At 39.4% G+C, this 17,271-nt stretch overlaps 1 long non-coding RNA gene across 2 annotated transcripts in view; it reads left to right on the forward strand.

Annotated features, from left to right (window-relative positions):
* LOC137654237 (uncharacterized) overlaps window positions 1-16,475 on the forward strand; it is a 28,025-nt gene extending 11,550 nt beyond the window's left edge. Inside the window, exons 2-4 of one of the 2 annotated variants that reach the window (XR_011046566.1) lie at window positions 13,848-14,085; window positions 14,421-14,571; window positions 16,436-16,475. This is a non-coding gene — a long non-coding RNA (uncharacterized lncRNA). Of the gene's footprint in view, window positions 1-13,847; window positions 14,086-14,420; window positions 14,577-16,435 lie in introns of those variants that run through there. The other variant, XR_011046567.1, reaches the window with a different exon arrangement.
* Window positions 16,476-17,271: the final 796 nt, after the last annotated feature.

Raw genomic sequence — 17,271 nt, forward strand, 5'->3', positions numbered from 1 at the left:
TAAAAGCAAACTAGTCACTTAATCTTTACGAATATTTAAATTAGTTATATCACGGGCTTCAAGACAACATACAACAAAATTGTTTATAGTTGGTGTGAGTAATTTAAAAAAAAAAAATGTGGATTTCTAATGTAAAATGCACCAAAGTTCGGATAAGGCCTCGAACTATGAAAAGTTGATAAAATATCGTATTCACCTTGATTATCTGAAACTGTTGGGATAACAAAGATAATCTTACTTTAAATGCATTTTTCTTGCAATCGACAATAGAGCTAACAAATAACTTTAATGTAATAATACAACTTTGAAGGAAGGTTTTGCCCTAAGTTTCACATAGGTGATGAATGGTTTCCCAGGCCAAATTTTCGGTCGTGGAGGCTCAAATGAACTCTACATTATGCCTAATGGAAGGAGAGTCAAACGGCTGGTAATTGAAGGGTAGTTAAAGAGTTTAGCCATTTTAGAAAATATGGTTAAGGGAGTAAGTATTTCGTTGAATAGTTTCACTTAGCTTATAGACACGCAAATGTTTTTTGTTAGGAAATCCAAAAAACCACAGGTAAACTATCTGCCTTTCCTATTTGTAGGGGTTATTATAGGCTGTGGCAATGCAAATAACTTATTTTAAAGGTTGCGTTGTTAAGGCATGTTCCGTACACTTTTTACTATACATCCTCTAGTTGCATTTTAGAATTTAATAGCCTCGTAGGACACATTGTCAGGCTATATAGCCCAAATGCATATATCAAATCCATAAATTCAACAAAATTTGCTTGTAGGTGTTAGAAAATAAGGTGTTTACATATATAACGGTAATAAAGCAAAGATAACCCAGTCTTTGCAAAGCTGTTTCCTTAAAAGCTTTTCCATTTTGTTTTTAGAAGTATTATAGAGATTGTCATATGATATCGCACTGTTATTTTCTATCTTTCAGATTTAATTTGCTATGTTTTATTGTGAATAATTTTCATGATGATTAGTATTTGCCTTTGGGAAAAAATAAGTAACTTGAAAGGGCCGTAATTCTGATTTTTTCTTCATTCAATGACATTGGTATAAAAGTTAACGTTGTAAAGCACATAAGATGAATGTAACGGTTTTGGGGTTGAATGTGGGAAGTATTTAATTACAGTATATCCTAAACAAGAGTTTTTGATTTTCACTAACTAGACTGGTGACTATAGAACCTTGTGGGCATTTTAAATTATCTTAAATCAACTCCTAATCAATTAAATTTGGTTACTAAAGTTTACCTGAAAAAATACTTGGAAGTTTAAGCGTAATTAATTCTGTACAATTTGAAGAGAAATATTAGGCGGTGAACTGAAATCTGTTCAGTGGCTGGAAATTAAGTTTCGTGACAACGTGACATCGTTTTATTGGCGATTTCATTTCTACCGTATTAAGATTATCCGAGGTTGCTGATTCCATATCTGCCTGTCTCCAAGCGTGAAAGTTGTACGTTAATCACCATTGGTTTTCAGTATTTAACTGCCATATAAAATGTTTACGTCGCTGTGTTGTTAGAGATCCTTTCATATTACAAAAACTTAAGCTGTTAATTTTTCTTGATGGTCAGTAGGGCTTCTTACAGCTCCCTTCAAGATAAATGAGCCAATATTTCACTTTTAGCAGGTAGTAGTATATTAATCGTTTGTAAGGGTGGGCTGAAGGAAAATTGTGTGAAGTACTATTAAATGTACATAGCAAAGAGCTTAAGGTGAAAGTGTGCGTTACCAGTTAATCTTGTTGAGAGTTAGTAAGGAAAGTTGGGTGTTAGTTTGAGAATAGAGCAGTTGGGAAGAGATTGAGGGTTCTACTGTAGTTTCAAAGTTCGGCAAGAATGCTAAGAGTTGCCTTGAAAGGAATTCTTAAGCTGTATTTAAGGATTGTTGTTTTAGGAAATAACACTAGTAAAAAGAGTTTAGGTGCAGACCGCTATATTGATTTTTGTTTCTTAAACTTAATTGCGTAGCATTGTTTAAAATGCCAAAGAAATATAATTTAAAATTATCTAACCAGATAAATGTTTATGGAAGGTGATACCGTGTATGCTCTTTTTGCCTGTTATTTATTTAAAGGATTTACATAATTTCATATTCTGGTTGGTTAAGTCTTAGTTTCTTATCGTTCTTACTTTCAGTAATAACATTGGATTCAAATGTGTAGCAGCTCATTCTGAAGTCGTGTATAAGCGGTACTGCTGTTATCGTAAGCCATGAAAACTAATTCCGTTCTTTATTGAAATCCTAATACGCATAGTAACAACTAGTTTATAGAAATCCTTATCGTACCATTTTTCGTTTATACTTAAACTCAAAAGCTGTATTACAGAAGGATTGAGCCTAGTAATTAGTTATCTACTTGTTATTCGCGCTAACGAGTTGCTGAATGGTAACGATTGATGGTAAATCTGTTATTAGGACATTAAATAAAACGTGGATTCATTGAATTCTGATCCACTTTCGTAATATATTAGTACTGATTTTGAGTTCCAGAGAAGATATAGGAAGCCCCGAGATAATTAACATAAGTAGATTTGCTCCATATGTAATATAATTTATATGAATTCGAGAGATTCTTTATAGAATTACTGGATTCTTTGCTGCGCCCATTTGGTTCGGAGCTGCACACATTTCAGTATTTTACTTAGATACTATATTTCTCAAATCTAATTAACTTCTTTAGAAATTCAAATACCCATTCCGATTCCATCGCGAGGTCATATAGACAAAATCGAAAATAAATTTTCCAGTGATTCATTTAGCTATTTTCAAATAGGTAGCCTACTCGGGGGATAGAATTCCTACTTTGTAATTGATAGCTTTGAAACGGCAATGATAAATTTTACTGAATTTGCGTGTAGTTCCGGGTTATAAAGATTGCGTGTTAATTCTAAACTGCTTCGAACTTGGTTTGAAAATAATTGGAATAAGGGGAAAAAAATTAATTAGAATGAGGAAGAAAAATAATTGAAATAAGGACAGAAAATATGTAAAGGAATATCAAGATTCTTAATCGTATGGGTTGTGGAAATTGGAGTGGGGTGTGATTTAGCTGGGTGACTAAGTTCGTATAACCGTAGTTTATCATTGTAATGGTATATTTTTCATTGAGGTTTGAAAGTGGCATAGAATGTTTTATTCTAGTTTATATCAAGTTAAGAAATTTTAGTCAATAGCATCGGATTATTAACTGTTGTGAAAATCATCAGTAAGACAACAATGAATAAATGGCAGAAAGTGCTTCGAATAGTGTTCCTGTCTTAGATAGAAATGGACACTAAAATATCAACAAAATTTTGATAAGCATTTGGGGCGCACGGTATTGAATTATTAATAGAAAGCAAATTACGAATTTTAGTTTTTGCCTGCAGATACCTAAATGAAAATTAACTGATTAAGATGAAAAAAATTAAGGTCATTAACATTATCTTAGTACAAAGCCCTTGTTTTTACGAATAATAAAAATATTGGGGTAAAATTAATAAATCAAATTCGAGGGTAATTGTATGCAAATCTTACGGCGACTAAATTATTGGGTTCGCAAGAATTGTTGAAGGAAACCATTTCACAATGGCCGGGAAATGTAGTGGTTTGATAGAATTATATGCTGGCTGTAGTCCTAACTTTATTCCGTGCAGAAATTAAGTAGGGAAATAACTATTATTATTAGTAAGCTAAAACATTTCAGAAGCAAATTCATTCTTACTGGCGAACTTTCACTCTTGGATAGAGGCTTAAAATTTTTAAATGTCGTAAACCCTCCAAATTTTAATAAACAACATTTTTTACCCATATATAATCATGAACAAACATTCCTCAATTGGTCTGATCTTTAAAACTAACTTGTTTGAATTTTAACTGTTCTAATTCTCCGCTTTAATTTAAAGTATTCTAATTTTTAGGAAATCAAGGTTTTATATTATTTTTTTTTTATTGTGCTCGAAACCAATTAAGCGTTCCCACTAAAATTCCATCAACTCCAAATGATTACATAACATGAAGGCCTACAGTGCAGGGGTGTGAGACTAAAAATACGCAAACATATATTGGAAATATAACTGCCACAGAAGATTTAATACTCTGGACAAAGATTAGATAAATTTGAGGGCGATAAAAATTGCCCCTTTTGTAAAAAAAAAATCTTTCGCTTTGGTCTTAAAATTTTAAATTTTTTGGTTATTTGGTAATGTCAGTTTTTTAATCAACCATGATTCCTTATTGAAAATTTCAAAATACCATTTTATCTAATACATACGACTTGCCTTTAATTCTGTTTTCTGCTTAGCTTTTTATTGTTTTCTGTAAGTATAACCCTTGGGGGCTTTTAATATTTTAACTTCTTGCCTCAATAGCTGTTATGAAAGCCCGTTCTGGTACGAGACTAGTTGAATTCCAATGCTTTGAAATTCAAACTTTTTATATATGTAATATCTATGTGATTGAAAATAATAGGATAAATTAGTACAGCGAGGGTAAACTGAAAGAGGGTCCTAAATTAGCAAGAGTTCTAGATTTTTAGGGTAGGCTACGTGATTGCATGTTATAAATTTGTCACAAGGGACTAATCTAGGTTCTTAATTTTCTTACAATAAATCTATCAATCTTAATTTTCTATAATTTAACAAAATTGGGTTGATCTCAGATGGCACAGGAAAGAGGTATAGCATGAATTCGTTGAAGCCCTATGCATTCCATGGATGGCAGAGGATTAAAGTTATTAGGGTGCTACCAGGGAGTTAACATCTAATGAAATATTTACCAGACTGATATAAGTGGCAGCAGTGACTGGCGATTACGCCAACTTTGAAACCATAGGCAAAGACCTAGCAACTAACAATGCTACCTACCTCACCCACTAGATAGTGTTTGTTTGTTCACTGAGCAAAGATTGAAAGGCAAAGTTTAAAACTGTTTCTACACGCACACAGTAAAATGTGTAGTTTTGGCGTCTTGAAAGTTTTAGTAGGAAATCATTGTAACAAAGATTGAAAATGAAAATCAAGAAATTACTCTGAAGCTTTATAATTGCTACACTACTGACTACTGGGGAATGCGTGATAGCCATGATTTTGAGATAGACTAAGTACACGAAAATGTGCCCAAAACATTATACTATAATTTTAAGAGATAGTAAAAGCAATATTAATGAAAAAAAACGACTCCGTAAAAGTCACCCCAGTGCCTGTCGCCGGTCTCTGTTCTTGCCCGGCACGGCACTCGGCAGTGAGGTGCTTAAATTGTTTGACCGTACCGCAGTGTTCCCACTTCGGACGTAATTACTGATCATTATTGTTCACTAGTGGATTCTGATAACTGTTTGCTGGAGATGTGGACTTTTAAAATCTCTTAGTGTAGTCAATTTTGTTTATGGTTTTTAGACCTTTGAGAGATCAGCGTTAATAGATACTTGGGAGACTAAATTCTTATAACCTTTTTTCCCCCGCCATTAACTAGTCCCGTTTCATTAGTTCTTGTTATACCAGTTTTGAGAAATTTCTAAACCCCATGGTAAAAGCCCAATACGAAAATCTTATCTACCTTTTTGGATTTTCTATATTCTTTGGCTACTTTCACACACCTTGCACATTGCATGCTTTTCCAATACTGGATTGTATAGGCAGAATTCATACGATCTCTTAAAACCTAATTTATCAATCCATAAATATGTAAATTTAATTTCCTGAAAGTTTATTTGGGGGATACCATATCCAAGTTCATTAGATGTTGAATTTTCATTTTTGTCGTTTCACCTTTTATAACGGAAGGTGAAACAATGAAAATTCAACATCTAAGAAACTTTGGTATCCCCAAAACTTAACTTCAGGCAATTAAATTTACATATTTATGGATTGATAAATTAGGTTTTACGAGATCGTATGAATTCGGCCTTATAGAATCCAGTATTGGATTCTTAAAAATCTTGGTCTATTTTTATTTATAGTTGACAATTGGGAGATTAGCATTGATAGAAACTTGGGAGATAAATTCTTTTTCTGGGTCGACCTGTGTCGCCCGGTGAAAAGGTCCTTCTTGTCACTTTTCTGATATAATAACTTCCAAATATACCAGAAAAAGTTGAAGCATGGAATGCAGAGGTTACTACCCTAGCGCGAGCACCACTAAGGGCGTCGTGTATAAAGATAGGGCGTGTGAAAACCACTAAACACAGGCCGTCTTCCATTTAGAGGATTCCTTCGTCAATGTATAGGGGGAGCCGACACAGCGGCGTGAACCGTACCAACCTGAACCACCTCACCGACACCCGACACTAGCGCCATCTGACATCCTTCTTTTGGACTCGTATCGCGACGCTACCTTTGTTTTTTGTGTGTGCTTTTTTCCCTGTTTTTTGGATTACTTCACCATGGCTGAAGCGCTCCTTCCACTTGCACCAATGTTAAATACCATAGATTGTTTTGGCATTATTTTTTGCCCGGGCTTGTACGCCTTATTTACATATTGCGTGTGTTTTAGTGCGTTCGGCTTGATGCCGTCCCGCGTCACCTACGCGTTCCTTCATCACGCTTTGTTTCATGCCTTCGGGTATTTAATGTCATGCTAGGTTCTTATTAATCTTAAGTTAGATTAATTGGCCGTGTGCCATTCATTTAGAACTGCTATTTTTACTTTTAAGTATTTTATGAGTCGCTTCCGAGTCGGTCTCTTGTGTTAACGAAGAATAGCGTTCGGCGTTTTATTATAGTTTAGTATCCTACCCAGCGGGTTGGAGTTAGCTCGTTAAGAGTTTTTCTTCGTACTTTACATCCGTTCAGAGTGTCTATTTTCCCTTTTGCTATTCTTCGTTACATACATTTTATTTCATGTACTTTTACGACAGATGTGTTACTTGATTTTGTTAGATTCGTGTTTTATTCTAGATCGAGCTTAGTAACCTTTCGAGTGTGAGAGGCTGGAGTTTCCCGTTTTCTGTTTCATTACTGTTTCGGAATATTTTCCTCTCAGATGCTGGTTCTCCTCCTCTCTATCTCTCCCCTTCTGGGATTATTCATTATTTTAGCTAGGTTACTTTGTTCTTTCTAATAGGCTAGTGATTATTATTTTTTAATTTAGGCCCTGTCGTGTTAGTCTCCTATTCTAGGTTAGCTTGGCCTGCTTTTTAGCTGCCACGTTGTACCCCCTCCCTCATAGTCCCACCCTATTTCTCCGCTCCGGCCTGGGCAGCTTGGGTCTGGACCCCGCTATTCCGGAGCTCTGCTATGGTTTTCCGTTAGCGTACTTGAGCTGGGAACACATTACTTTCCTATTACTCCGGTGCTCCCCTTCGACTGGGAATCCCTCCCCTCGATGGCCTTCAGCACCTTGACTCCGGCTACGGCCCCATCACACAACGAACCCTATTCTCCGCCCTCCCCTTTTTATACTCCGGTAGGCTACCTACCAGAGATCTTATCCGGAGATCTTTTATATCAAGGGCCACATCCCCCCCCCCCCCCCGAACTCCGGCGCACTACGGAGCTTTCCATCTTTGCCACTACGCCTAAGTTCAATGTATTTTACAGCAATTACTTAGGAGCTCCGGTTCCTCGTGAATTCACGCTCCGGGAACTCCAGCGCGCTATGGAGTATCCCTTTTTTACATCAATATCCTATTCTCGATGCAGTAATTACGGAGGAGCTCCGGTTCCCTATAAAATTCACGAACCTATTAATACACATCATATAGAACACCCCTTTAGCCTTAGCTCTTACTGTTAAGCATATTACCTTACCTTTAGGTTAAGTTAGAGCCTTCCGGGAGTTCATGTACTTATATAATTCTTTATATTACAGAAAGTTCGCTGTGCCTCCAAGGGTTGCTCGGCGACATTTACGGATCCGGTGGGCCATGACGTCTGCCGATCCCATGCCCACTGTGCGATCTCCTTCGCCCGGGAAGCAGGCCAGACCCCTTATATGGTCTGGTTCCCGGAATCTTGCTCGCTCTGCTATGAGCTCTCGTCCCTTCTCCTCAATGATGAGGTAAGACTTCTCAATAGTACCATTCATACTGTTATTGTTGTTTTGGGATTTCTTTGTTTATGGACGAGTTCAATAATTTATAAACTGATTTTAACTAGTCTCTTATTATTCCGTTCCTTTCTAGTTCGTTCTAACGTTACCCTCCTCTTTCAGGCTGACGAGGAGTCCCTCAAGGCGGCCAGATCCAGCCTCCGGTCCTGGGTCTCAGGATTTGGCAGGAAATGGTGGAGACAAGACTGGAGAAACACACTGCTGTAATGACGGAGCTCAAAGACATGGTGGCTAGTCTTCTCCGTTCCGGATCGCAACCAGCTCCGCCCGTAGGCCCTGACACCTCAAAGCTACCGCCGTTCAATAAGAACAACCCTTGGCGGTTTGCTCGACATGCTCCTTACCTGGACGGCACCTTGACTCTTGAAGGTTTGGGTACCCGCCCTTTGGAAGACCTGGAGTTCTACCCCCCTGACCTCCAGTTTCCTTTCAATGGGTTCGTTCGCCTGAGAGAACATGCCCTCGTCCGAATGGACAAAGTGCCAAAGGAGATGGTGATATTTCCTAAGGAACAAGCCCAAGCTGTCTGGGCTCGTACACTCTCGGAATGGGGATGCGTTGACTCTTAAGTTAACCTCCCATAAAGGTTCTTACACCATATTTACATCACCTCCGACTATCCCTGCTCCTCTTATTGACAAAGTAGCGGAGTTGACCGTCCAAGCCATCAAGGACGGCCTCCCTATGCCAACCCTTAAGGAGACGGACCCCACCTCTCTCCTTATGCCAGCCCTAAGCAATTTTTGGCAAGATGCCCCGACAACCTTTACTGTGGGTAAACTCGACCCAGACTGTGCCTCCTCCCTCTTTTCAGAGAGACTCCCTAAGCTCCCGGATCACTTGCTGAGAACGGAGTTTTGAGACAAGGAATATTCTAGCAAGATCACTTAACTCTCTTGCATCCTCTGAGTTGATAGCCTCCCTTTATAGTGATGAACCAATCTTTCGGGTACTGGCGAAAAGTCTTCTACAGACTTTTCAAATAGACTTACTGTACATGACTTTTGGACTGCAAGAACGAACTGCAGGAAACATGTTCTCGCAGAGGCTTCTATTAGGCACAAGCCTAACAGACTTATTACCTCTTTCTGTTGGGGTAAATCTCTCTTCCCTCAGGAGTAAATGGATAAAGTCCTCCAAGACGCTGCGAGGGCTAACCAAAACCTCCAAGTCAGATGGGGCCTCTCTAGCAAACGTAAGTTTGAGCCTGTTATGAGGCAACATTTCTCAAAGAAGAAACAGAGATTCTACACCCCATATAAAACCGGTCGTGGCCAGCATCGCCAATCTCCCGGTTCACAGTCTTCGACCCCGTCTACCTCCAAGGCCACCCCTCCTCAACAGATCGTGTTTGTTCCGGCCCCTCAAGGTACCCAACCTGCTTCTATGGCCACATGGATGACCTCTCCTGCTTTCAATCAAGCTTTCGAAGCCTCAGGGTCCTTTCGAGGATACCCTAGGCAACAGGGCTAGAGGTCAGTTCCGTCAACGAGGCGGACCTAGAGCCAGAGGTTCCCGAGGAGGAAGAGGGGCGAAATTTAACCCAAACCAATGAGACGGATCAAGTAGGAGGGAGACTATACCGATTTCGAGACCAATGGACCTTCAGTCCTTGGGCCCACAGTATAGTCTCCAAAGGCCTGGGCTGGAAGTGGTCACAGGGTTCCCCACCCCCGACAGTGACCTTCTTTCAGAAGCCCACTCCAATTCTAGAGGAGTACACGAAAGACCTACTAAAGAAGAAAGCCATAGAGTACGATCATTGAAATTTCAAGGACGCCTGTTCACGGTTCCGAAAAAGAATTCGAACGCCTTAAGAGTAGTTCTGGACCTGTCAAAATTGAATTCCTACATTCTTTGCAACAGGTTCCGTATACTGACTGTCTCTCGGGTGCAGACCTTACTTCCCCGTGGGGCCGTCACCACCTCTATCGATCTTACCGACGCCTATTATAACGTCCCGGTAGCAAGAAACTTCTCCCCCTACCTCGGATTCCGCCTAGGCAAGAAATCCTATGCGTTCAAAGTGATGCCCTTCGGCCTCAACATCACCCCCAGAATATTCACAAAGTTGGGGGAGACAGTGTTAGAACAGCTCAGGAGTCAGGGAATTATGCTGATAGCTTACCTGGACGACTGGCTCATTTGGGCACAAACAGTTCAGGAATGCCACAAGGCTACAACCAAGGTGGTTCAGTTCCTACACAAACTGGGATTTTAAGTCAACTTGCTGAAATCACGCCTACAACCAGCAAGCCAATTCGAATGGCTAGGCATTCACTGGGACCTCACAAATCACAAACTATCTCTTCCTCCCAAAAAAGTCATCGAGATAGCATCGAAGACAAAACGGTTTATCAAAAACAAACAGGTGTCAAGAAGAGCCTTAGAAAGAGTTCTCGGCTTGCTTCAATTCGCCTCGGTCATAGACCTCTTACTAAAAGCCAAACTAAAGGACATCAACCGAGTTTGGAGGAAGAGAGCAACAACTCGCCTAAGGGACAAAATATCAGCGATCCCCTCAATATTAATAAAGAGACTCTGGCCATGGTCAAAACCAGAGAACCTATCCAAATCAGTTCCTCTGCAGTTTCCCCCTCCCCAAGTGACGATTCACACAGACGCGTCTCTCAGTGGTTGGGGGGCCACTCTCAACACCGCATGTTTCAGGGCTCCTGGTCCCCCACTATGAAACAATTCCACATAAACGTGTCGGAGGCCATGGCGGTATTCCTAACCTTAAAACGGCTATCCCCTCCAAAGGCAACTCATGTCAGGGTAGTCTCAGACAGCACGGCAGTAGTCCACTGCATAAACAGAGGTGGATCAAAATCTCCCAACCTGAATCAGATCCTGGTAATGATTTTCACCTTGGCAACAGAAAAGAACTGGTTTCTGTCAGCAACTCACCTGGCAGGAGTCCAGAACGTTATAGCGGACGCCCTATCCAGGACGAAACCACTGGAATCAGAAAGGTCCCTAGACATGAATTAATTCCGGTGGATATCCAGGCTGGTTCCGGGTCTCCAGGTAGACTTGTTTGCGACACAGCTCAACCACACGCTTCCTTGCTATGTGGCTCCGAACCTGGACCCTCAGGCTTATGCTACAGACGCATTAACCCTGGACTGGAACCATAGGAAGAAGATTTACCTATTCCCTCCAGTGAATCTTCTGATGAAAGTATTACCCAAACTGCGCTCATTCAAAGGAGCAGTAGCTTTGGTGGCCCCAAACTGGCCAAAGAGCAATTGGTTTCCTCTCCTAGAGTTGAAACTTGCCCCTTCCGGATCCCATACCCCAAGCTGACACAAGTGGTCCAAACACAGACTGTGTCAGATTCCTCAAGAATAGCACAAACCTTAACTTTGTGGATTTCATGAAATTTGCAGCCCACAAGGATGCAAACATCGACCCGGAAAATGTCCTCTTTATCGAATCAGATAAGAGGGACTCAACCCTTGGGCAATATGATTCGGCTGTTAAGAAACTAGCAGAATTTTTAAAAGTTCAGACGTTACTCGAATGACCCCTAACTTTGCTATTTCATTTTCTAGGTCCCTATTTAACAAGGGCCTGGAAGCTAGTACTATCACTACAATTAAATCAGCCCTGAAAAAGATCTTTCAGGTAGGCTTCAATATCAACCTTGCAGATTCATATTTTTCATCCATACCAAAAGCCTGTGCTCTGCTTAGACCTTCCATCCGTCCACAAAAGGTCTCATGGTACCTAAACGATGTATTGAAACTAGCATCAGACACCGATAACGAATTCTGCTCCTACATTTCTCTCCTTAGAAAGACCCTGTTTCTTACAGCCATGGCCTCAGGTGCCAGAATTTCAGAATTAGCAGCCCACTCCCGTAAACCTGAAAACCTAGATTTCCTTCCGTCAGGAGAAGTCCTACTCTCCCCAGATAGAGCTTCCCTAGCTAAAAATGAAGACCCTCAGAATAGATGGTCCCCTTGGAAGATTATCCCTCTTCCACTTGATGTTTCTCTGTGTCCAATAGTCACATTTCGGGCCTTTTTAGCTAGAACTGCTACACGCTCATCTGGCCCCTTGTTTGTCAGGGAACAAGGCGGTACTATATCCAAGGTATTAGACAACAGATTCTTTACTTTATTAAGCAAGCCAACCCGGCATCATTCCCCCATGCACATGATATCCGAGCAGTGGCAACCTCCATCAATTACTTCCACAATATGGATTTTGATGAACTCAAAAAGTATACAGGTTGGAAATCTCCTATGGTTTTTAAACGCCACTATTTAAAGAACTTACAGGCCCTAAAATACCCTACTATAGCAGCTGGGAGTGTAATCTCCCCAGATTAACCTCTTACCTTTCTTCCAACTCTCCTTCTCCCTCCTGCCTGCCCCTCTCACCACGATGCCCCTCACCTCGGTGGATCGGATTTAGCCCCTTAATATCTCATGTTATGTCATTGTTACGTTGTTCATCATTTGTCAGTCCCTATGAGCTGTATTTGCCCTTATCCTTAAGTATTTTACTGTTGATTACCATTTATTCTAAGGTTTGTTGAGATCTGCATTTATGTCGAGACATTCTGCTCTCATAGGTATACATGACAATATTTCCATTTTATAATTAAGGCTTTTTGAGAATTGAATTGTTCTGTTTCACTCATAGGTTGCCATGACAATGTTACTATTTATACTTAAGATTGTTTGGGAATTATTCTGTTTTATTTCTACATTTCATTTAGTAAACCTCCACAGGTATATATGATGTTGTTTAATTCCCCTTGTTCATTATATTTCTTGGGCTTGGAAGGCATTCTCTTGTATATTTTCACCGGGCGACACAGGTCGACCCAGAAAAGGGATTTTGACGAAGGAAAAATCTATTTCTGGGGAGAGACCTGTGTCGCCCGGTGAAACCCTACCCTGTTTTCCCTTCCCTTTCCTTTCCAAGCCATTATTCAGACAGAAGGATGTCAGATGGCGCTAGTGTCGGGCGTCGGTGAGGTGGTTCAGGTTGGTACGGTTCACTCCGCTGTGTCGGCTCCCCCTATACATTGACGAAGGAATCCTCTAAATGGAAGACGGCCTGTGTTTAATGGTTTTCACACGCCATATCTTTATACACGACGCCCTTAAGGGTGCTCGCGCGAGGGTAGTAACCTCTGCATTCCATGCTTTAACTTTCTCTGGTACAGTATATTTGGAAGTTATTATATCAGAAAAGTGACAAGAAGGACCTTTTCACCGGGCGACACAGGTCTCTCCCCAGAAATAGATTTTTCCTTCGTCAAAATCCCTTTAATATTTTTCCCCTGCTATTGATTAGTCGTCTTGTTTCATTAGTTCTTGTTATACCAGTTTTGAGAAATATCCAAACCACATGGTAAAAAAGCCCAATCAGGTTATCACGGGCTTGTTGGCGTTATGGACGTAAATCAATCTATTACTGATTTTGTTTAATTGAATTAACTCTTACAATTGATTCACTATGCAACACAATTTTACCTTCAGGTTCAAAATTTACTTAATTCTTTTATCACTAATAAGTGGTATATACTAAAATCATGAGTTTATTTTTATCACTCATAAATTTTATATGAAGTATGCTAAAGTAAACAAAATTTTCATATCTGAATACACATGCCCCCCCCAAAAAAAAAAAAAAAAACTTATTTTATTTAAAATCAAAATTATAAATTTCCTTGATAATAAATTCATCATGCCTCTGAAAAAAAAAATGTTCAAGAATTGTATGCTACTTGTGTAACACCCAGCAGAATTGCTACACTGAATTAATTTGGCACATTCCTTTTGTTTACAGACTCCTATCTAAAGTGTAAACTTCCATACAAGAGAATTTGAAGCTTCCAGCACCCACATCATTATCGGAGGAGCTTGTCATACCTGTTAAAGGCGGAGTTGTTGGATGCTGGCAAATGAATTACTTAAAGGAGAATTAAAAAGTAACTTACAGATCTGATACTGGTAGGCCAACTTACCTGGCCATCAGATATGGCAGGTGTGAATTTCAAAAGCCGTTTCTGTTCTGAGCATGTAGAGTAAGTATTATCGGAAAACTTCCTTTTTTTTTTTTTTTTTTTTGGTTGCTTCCAAGAATTAAATCCAGGGAAATGTATTTAAATTTTGTAAGGTTTTTTTAACTGTTGAGTAATTTTTTTTTAACAATTCTTTGATTAGAAATTTCCTTTCTGAAGTTATAATAGTGCTCTACAAAGTCTCAAGTTCTTCCAAATTATATGAAGAAAATTGATTAAAAAGCTAGTAAATAAGTAATGAAGAATCTTTGTCAACTTGGCACTGAAACTTAATTTTGGTTATGCCAGTTTATGAAACAAGGTAGTTTGTATCATACTGTACATTTATTTTTTTCCAGGTCACAAAGTAGCAGAATTGGAGTACATAAACTGAAGCTAGGAAGTTGCACTCCTAGGTCACTGGGGATTGAGGAAAATGCAACCAAAAAGAATATTTGGTAGAAAACTAAACTCTTGGGAAATCCAGTAATCCTGGAAGGGCAAGTAGAGGTAAAGCAGACAATTATGTATGTGATGTGCATTCATATTTATTAAATTCAAGTTTAAACTTATGTTTTTCTAAATTGTTATAGCTTAAACTTACATTCAGTTGAAAATATTCATTTTGATGAATTTGAAATTAGTCTTACTGTGTCAAAAACATAAAAAATTGAATACTAAATGCCCATTCAGTATTTAACTTTAGGTTGTTTAAGTAGTTACAGAAGAGGAAAAATTGAAAGTTTTGTAGCTGAAACAAATTTGTGAGTTGACAGAATTGAAAATAGTTCAAAAAAAAAATCTGAATTAACAAGCTGTTTTATGCTAAGTTCTGGTTAGTTTTGATTTTGTTTGATGTAGTTACATTAAAAACCATGGGCTAAATCTTCTGGTTTCTTATTCTACTCAATACAGTGAGAGGAAGGCTCCTGATTTGAAATTAACCCACAAATTGATTTACCCACACATTGTTTTTTAATATAATGTTTATTCCTTCGTGGATACAAATTTCTGAGTCATTTAAATGGGTAACTCATAGTTCCATTTCCTATGACCAAACTATAAAGAAGAAAGTGTTTAGTTGCATCATAATTGGTTAACAAGTAACTCCACTGCTTGGCAGTGTTATGCGTTGCTGCAAGGTAGGCTTCGTTTTTGTCCTGGTCACTGTGACAGGTCTTTCTTCATCTCTTCTATGATCACGACTTACATCATCCACACTGGATTACCCTTATTGCGAGCTTAGTGTCTTTTCTCTATCAATGTCACTAATCCTGCTTATTGTTTTCTGTGCTGCAGTTGTTGTTAATATTGGCTAGTGCCTCAAGTATCGTGCATTCTTGCCCCGTATGTGATGGAGGCCCTCGTGGCATGTTCATGACTTTAGTTGATGATGATCGGTATCCTTTCTGCCTCCTAATGGTATGGCAAAGACTGTCTGTGGAATCTCGATGTGAGTATCTTAAGAAGTACCTTTCCTCCCCCCAGTGGGAAAGAGAGAGATCGTTCTCAAAGGCAAGAAATGATATAAGAGTTTCTCCTTTGTTGTCTTCCCTCAATGATGGTAAAAGGTAAAAGTCCAAGCTCTTTTCTGCGTTAAAAGTTTTCCCCCATCTTGCTCCTTTGCATCTTGAGCTTTCTGAGACTCCAGGTATGAAGGACAAAGGCCATAATTTAGTTGTTGATTGATCATAATTTGATAATGTATCATCAACATAGTGAACTACATATCTGGAGATCCCAAGTCTACGCTTGTGATAGATACCTTGCCTACTACTTGAGTTTTGAATGGGGGAGTTTCATATGACTGACTTTAGTGGGATGACTTTTACTTTTGGAGATATCACCTATTAAAAGCGTCTCCATACGCAATCCTACGGTTAAGGCTGCCATTCCCCCAATATGAGGCAGCTCTGATGATGGATCTATTTTTACCTCCTGCTTGTACACTCACACTAAGCTTGGCTTTCTTACCTCATACCTCCAGGAGCCTCTAAGAGTTCTCTGGACCTCCCAGAAATCCCAATTACAACAATACATTGAAGTTAGTCAGTTCACTGGCCAGACTTAGTTGCTCTAAATCTATATTTTCTTTTCTCCTTCTAAGCAAACTGCTTGACTTCCTTGGTAAATAATTATTTTTCATTTATAATGCACCATGTATAACTTTTTTTTTACAGCTTCTGAACATTTTTAATAATTTCACCCAAAGGAAGAGTGTTCCTCCCTAATTAAGCTGCCTCTGTTAGTTTAGCATAAGGTAAAAAAAATTTAAGTTATAATATTTCTTTACTTTATTTCAGTTGTAAAAAATGGGTGACTGTTTTTCTCACGTTCATAATATCCAAAAACTAAATTGCTAATTACTTTCCAGCACCAACTTCAAATAATTGTCAACATCAGTATATAAAGCAAGAACTCATTCTCAGCAGAATAACTTCATCCAGATGCTACATTTCAAATCGAACAGCAGCAAGTAATCTAGATATAATTTCCATATCCTTAAGAAAATTTTAACCAGATGATGAAACATGTTTGAGAGGAGCAATGTCAATTTTCATCACCAACATCAACAATTTATCCAGATGACCGGAACATGTTTCGCAGCAGCAATTCATCCACAATATTTTCATCAGCACATTTTGCATCAACAATTCATCAAGACAACACGGGCATGTTGCGCAGCAGGAATTCATCCAGATCTGTAGGAATATTCTGTAGCAGTAACAATTCATCCAGACAACACAGGAACACAGCAACTTCCACAGCGGCAAATTTATCCAGACGATTGGAGCACATTTCACAGCAGCAATTCATCCACAGGCACGTACACGGCCATTGCAGCAGCGACTTGTCCAGACAACACTGCCATTACAGCAGCAACTCCTCCAGACCATAATTGGCAGCAGCTTCTCATCCATACTCGACGCCATGGCAGCAGTGACCCATCAGACTAATCCAGACACCACGGCCATTAAAGCAGCGACTTTTCCATTGCAGCAGCTACGCATTAAGACGACGACAGCCATTGCAGCGGCAGCCATTGCAGCGGCAACTCATACAATTCCCTAACCGCCATGGCCATTGCAGCAGCGATGCATCAAGACAACTAAGCCATTGAAGCAGCGACTCATCCAGACCATATTTTGCAGCAGCTTCTTATCCAGACACTAAGTCAATGGCAGCAGCGATCCATCCAGGCGACACGGC

Source organism: Palaemon carinicauda, chromosome 15 (genome assembly GCF_036898095.1).
Source record: "Palaemon carinicauda isolate YSFRI2023 chromosome 15, ASM3689809v2, whole genome shotgun sequence".
NCBI lineage: Eukaryota > Metazoa > Arthropoda > Malacostraca > Decapoda > Palaemonidae > Palaemon > Palaemon carinicauda.